Source organism: Lithobates pipiens, unplaced genomic scaffold (assembly GCF_037356315.1).
Source record: "Lithobates pipiens isolate NorthernLeopardFrog02 unplaced genomic scaffold, aLitPip1_a1.2 Scaffold_19, whole genome shotgun sequence".
NCBI lineage: Eukaryota > Metazoa > Chordata > Amphibia > Anura > Ranidae > Lithobates > Lithobates pipiens.
Window position 1 is genome coordinate 364,979,798 of NW_027507764.1, and position 5,976 is coordinate 364,985,773.

At 44.5% G+C, this 5,976-nt stretch overlaps 1 long non-coding RNA gene across 1 annotated transcript; it reads left to right on the forward strand.

Moving 5' to 3' along the window:
- Window positions 1–1,746: 1,746 nt before the first annotated feature.
- On the forward strand, window positions 1,747–5,658 carry LOC143996937 (uncharacterized). The gene is made up of 2 exons (XR_013277614.1): window positions 1,747–2,757; window positions 2,842–5,658. It is a non-coding gene; the product is annotated as an uncharacterized LOC143996937 (long non-coding RNA).
- The last annotated feature ends 318 nt before the right edge of the window (window positions 5,659–5,976 follow it).

The window sequence follows — 5,976 nt, forward strand, 5'->3', positions numbered from 1 at the left end:
CCGCCTGCCCCCATTGCACGTTAGGTCTACTCTTCCTAAGAATAGATGACAAGTGGATTTTACTGACCACCAGACCAGGGGGGTTCTCTTGCAGACTTGGTGTAAGAGGGGTATATCCCGCCACCACGAAAAATTTACCCTTCATCGTATATTAAGGGTAAATCTTCATAGTTTTATATAAGTCCATCTGCCCCAAAAAAGATCAGGGATCCTACTCCCAGACCAGAGACCGGATTGTTGGACAAACCGGGTGTTATCACCTGTGTCCTGCCACTAGACACACACTGCCCAGACTACTAGATGGGGAATTCTGCAGCAACCCAAGCCATGGCCACCCCATCACCCTATGAATTTGTCAGTAATATGATCCCTGGCCCCCAGGTAGAACCATTTTGGACACAAGTCCGGGAAAGGTGCCACCAATTGGGAATCCATGACCCAGGACCCCAAGGTCCTTGTTCAGAGGAAGACTGGCAAGAAGTCAGTAAAATTTGTCAGGTACATAAGCATTCTTATCCTCCCTGCAAAGGGGCTGACCCACAATACATGAAGGATTGTTTCTGTGCATGGAACAAATGCCTTGGAAAATATAGGCAATTGTGGACAGCAAGGACATTGGAAATCCCAGTGCCCTTATAGGACTGGACAGATTAGAGCAAGAGGCAGAGGCAGGGGATTTAACCCCCAGACCCGCCCACAGTATCCCCGTTATCTGCCATACCAGAACCCTCGTCAACCACTACCCCAATATCCTACACAGCCACAAATAATGCACCGAGGGAAACTCTGTTGGTATTAATGGGACACCTGTCACCCATCCCATCACTCCACCACTGACTGTAGCCACTCCAGAAGGACAGATGTACCCAAACTTTTGCCGTCTTGTCCTCATGCCCTGTGCCCCTTATGGGACGGGACCTCTTGGCACAACTGTGTATTATCATTAAGTTTAATAAAGAAGGTTCCCTTACCGCTAGTTCACCATTATGTGACTTACATGGCCCTAAGCGACATGCACACAGAGGGTTCCCAAAAAGACATGCACACAGGAGTTTCTTTCTAATGATACCTTCCTCCCTTGACCATCACACAATTTGGGCAGAAAACAAAGGTAGTGTGGGCTTTATTAATTGCACACCATATGCACCCCAAATGCGGTCAGATGCAGGGATACAATATCAAAAACAGTATCCCCTACCCCCAGAGAAAGTCAAAGGCATCTCCCCTCAAATTAATGATTACATATCAAAAGGTATCCTGAGACCAATCATCAGTCCCTGGAACACGCCCATTTACCCTGTAAAGAAGGCCAGTGGCGAGTGGAGACTCGTCCAAGACCTCAGAGCAGTAAACAAACAAGTGATTCCCCTCCCACCCCTAGTCTCAGACATCACTTTTATTTTCTCAATGCATACCGGCAGACTCTCTATGCTACACAGTAATTGATTTAGCGAATGCTTTCTTTAGCATTCCCATTGCAGAGGAAGCCCAACCTATGTTTGCTTTCTCCTGGGCCGGGGGCCAACTAACCTGGCAAGGGTATGTAGACAGTCCAGCCGCCTTCTCTATGGTACTCAACGAGACTGTCAAGTCTTGGACTTCTGAGCGTGGGTCGGTACTAATACAGTATGTGGATGACCTGCTCCTGTGCAGTCGAACTGCTGAAGATTGTGCGGTCGATTCAACATCACTGTTACAACACCTAGCTCACGCTGGGCATCTAGCCTCAAGGAAGAAAATACAATGGTGCCAGTCCCAGGTTGAATACTTAGGTTGTATCCTTAGAGAAGGAACAAGGCTGGTGTCACCTAAACGTGCCGCAGCCCTACAAGCTCTCAGTCCGCCAAAAGACAAGGCCGCCCTACTCTCATTTTTGGGTGCAATTGTATATTGCCGCCAATGGATCCCTGACTGTTCTCATTATGATAGTATCCTAAGAGAGGCTACTGGCTCGACAGCCCCTAAATTAATAGATTGGACTGAAGACAGACTACAAGCTTTTTAAGCTCTATTAAACAGTCTGTCAAATGCTCCCGCCCTGGGATTGGTAGACTATGGTAAAGCTTTTCAGCTGTACTGTGTAGTTTCAGGAAGCTCTTTTGCCGCCGTGCTAACACAACAGCATGGAACAGGCTACCGCCCTGTCTCCTACCTATCTAAAAAACTCCCCATCCAAGTACAGGGAATGCCATTCTGTCTCCAAAATCTTGCTGCCTGTGCAATGGCTGTACAAGATGCAAACAAATTAGTGCTAGGTCACCCATTGACTCTCTATACCACTCATTCAGTCACGCATCTTATTCAGAACATGAATACCCAACATATGACCTCGCAAAGACTTAGTGGTTATGAGATAACACTGATGAACACTGATAACCTCACACTCAAATATGTGCCTGCCAGCAACCCCGCTGTGCGCCTTTTGCATTCCATGTTGCGTTTACCACATGACCCAGACATTATACATGACTGTTCGGAAAAGGTTGCTGCTATTACCAGTCCCAGACCGGATCTCACTGACACCCCTATCTCAGGTGCAGAGGATGTTTTTGTGGACGGTAGTTGCTCCCGTCCCTCTGATTCCACCTTCCAAACAGGATATGCAATAGTCCAGTTGCCAAACAAGGTATTAGAAGCCAAACCACTGCCCCCTCTTCGGCTCAGGTGGCTGAACTGGAAGCCCTCACTAGGGCCTGCATTCTATTCACCGGTAAAGAGGTGAACGTCTACACAGACAGTAGATATGCTTTTGGAGTGGTGCATGATTTTTGGTGTGATATGGGCCAATAGAGGTTTTAAAACAGCAGACAACAAAATAATTGCCAACTCCACACAGATTAGTGCTCTCCTCCAAGCCATTCTTCTTCCAAAAAAGGTAGCCATAATTAAAGTAAAGGCACACTCCTCTGACAGCAGTCGTGTTTCAAAAGGGAATGCTCTTGCTGACAGAGAAGCTAAAAGAGCTGCTGCCTTTTCCCCTAACCCACCTGCCCCCACAACAATGTTTTTCAAGGAACACTTCGCAGCACCTAACTTTAAAACTGTCATAGCACAGATGCAATCAATGGCCACAGAAGATGATGTCCATTTTTGGACAAAGGAAGGATTGACCAAAGACCCTGAAGGTCTTTGGTCAAAAGAGGGGAAGATCCACATGCAAGAACAAAACTATCACCCATCACCCTTTGAGGTCCTCATGGGAATCCCCGCAAACATAGAATTACCCCCATTAGACCAAGACACTGATATTGACATTTATTCCCAACAGGAAATGTACGTGAAAAACCTGGTAAGTATGCTCCATGAAATGAACGAACAAGTTTCTGTCACCTTTTTTCCCTCTTCCCACAGAACCAACGCATCCCTTCATCCCTGGGGATAAAGTGCTGATCAAACAATTAGCACAAAGAAAGAGTATCGGACCGGCTTTCTCAGGACCATGGAAGGTGGAAAAGGTATCCAGGACCGCAGTGTTAACAGACCTAGGAAACACCTGGATCCACGCCAGCCGTCTTAAAAAGTGTCCCCAGTTTCCCTCGACTCCAGAGCCCCTGGCAGTGACAGAGCAGCAACTCCCAAGAACAAGATCTACAAGAAGTTCAGAGAGGCATAGAACAAATTTCCCTGGAAGATCCCACACCCCCTCAAAAGGACAAAACAGAGCCAACAACTGCCGGGATGAGAAACGAAGAAGAAGAACAGAACTCTTAGATAACAAATAATCAGAACTTTAAAAAAAACAAAGATGCTTTCTCCATCAGTGTCAGGGAAGGCCTTGTGCCTCTTATGCTGTATTACCCTAGTAGTGTTCCTACCAACCTGGTTGATAGCTAACTGTATATATCATCCAGAAGATTTAGGTCTATTAAAAGGGATATGTGGACCACCTAAGATGAATAATACCCCCGGCCAAAGACATAGTAGAAGTATTGTACCCGTTAATGAGTCACCTAAGGGACTGACTAGCAAGATGTTACTACTAAAATTCAAATATAGCTATGCTCAAAAATCTGGTTTTGAGAAATGCTGGATTTGCAGCAAGCTACATCCCAGTACAGCTAGAATCCCTCTCATGGCAGTCCCCTTGAATTTTACCCCCCTCCTTAATGGAACACCCCCTATCGTCCTAACGAATGTTACTAGGACCCGTCCAAATAAAACCCTCACTTTCCAAATTATAGGTAGAAGCCACTTCCCAGACTGGTGTTTCCGACTGGGAAACACCACAGATGGAGCCGAGGTTTGCAAACAAGCAAAACTTAACATTTCAATGACATCATTTAACAGTCCTTCTTTCTTCCATACTTCAGATCCCACCCTAAATGCCACCTTTTTAGACTTTCTTAGCTCCAGTACCAAGACTACAATACACCAATTAATGTCAATACTGGTGCTCTCTGGCCTTTCTGATACTCTTAGGAACGTGTTCCATAAACGACCCCTAGCTCTAGGAAATACCATATATATATATATGCTGCGGCAAACTCTGTCACCCCTGGATCCCAACCAAACCCCAGGGGTGGTGTTACCTTGCAGCCCTGGTTCCTATCATGGGGGTATTAGGGGATAACAAGGGAAGTCACCTCCTTGAAGCCAGCATGCATCCTAGATATCCCCTTAGACACCGTAATAAACGAGAATTGTTTTTAGAAAAAGATATGGCCTGGGCATGGTTCCCTTCCTGGACAGGATGGGGAATTGACCTAATGAAAAGATTAAATAATTACACTGGCATAATTGATGAGATTCTGGAGGAAAATTCTGATGACATAACCAAACTAAATCTAGAAACTAGGGCAATTAGGAAGCAACTAGAACTACATGAGTTGGCTATAGAAAGTATGAGTGCAGCCCTTACTGGCCTCTGTGAGACTACTGAGGATTATGAGTGCTGTACCTGGATTCATAATACCAGCATCGAAGTCCCAGACTACTATGACGTTATTGCCCAACACAGGGAAGAGGTAAATAAACTACAGAAAGAGGCAAGGAACATAGGAAAAAACTGGGATCCCTTCTCGAGCAGTTTTAGTTTTGGGGGATTAATATCTTGGCTCCGAAATGCTGCCATGACAATTGTCACTGTGATTCTCTTCATTCTATTTTTATATGCCTGTTATAAGATAATCAAATGTTTATGTAAAAAGGGAAACACGGCCGCTCCGAAGGATCTGAAACTCACTTCCATTGTTAAGGATCCAACGGTATGGTATAGAAACCAAGAGCACAAGGGTTCGGAGTATGAAGCCTGTGCTATTAAATTAGAAAAGGAATGATCATTATGTAAATCACAGAATGATCAAAGGGAGGATTATAAGGTAAATGAGGGAACCATCTTGTTAGAAGACATCCATTTTGGGTATTGGAAAATTACTGTTAGCATGACATAGAAATCTATTGCTTAAGGTCATATGTGTTTTTGCTTGTACAAGGCATTTAGAATTGTCACAAGGTTAGATATCTGTTCAGAACAGATGGATGCGGTTAAGCTACTTCCCTTTTTGAGAGCAGAAGTAACTCCATGGCGTTAAAACCACAGGCCTGTCTTGCACCAGACTTAAGAAACATTTTAAACTGTATAAAAATGTATATATTTAGCTTTTTGTTACTAGGCAGAAATTGCTTGTACAAAAAAAACCATGATGACGTAGTAAAATATACTATCTTGCATATTTTATGTGGCAGTCCCTGATTGGCTAAACCACAGGGCTGTCCTTTAGCTCAAACTAAATAAAACTGTTGTGTGTGCTTCAATATGCACATTCATTATTCACGTACAATAGTGTGTATGTGTAATGTTTTGTCCACCGGTGAAAGGGACCTCCGCCCTTCAATCCTAGCCTAGGCTACCAGGGGTTACTTACAGAAGACGAGCAACCTAACAGTATGTATACTCATTTTTTTTTCTTTACAGGGATAGAGAGGTTAGTGTTACAACCGTGGTGTCTATAGATGCAGGGATTTTAGTTTTTGCAT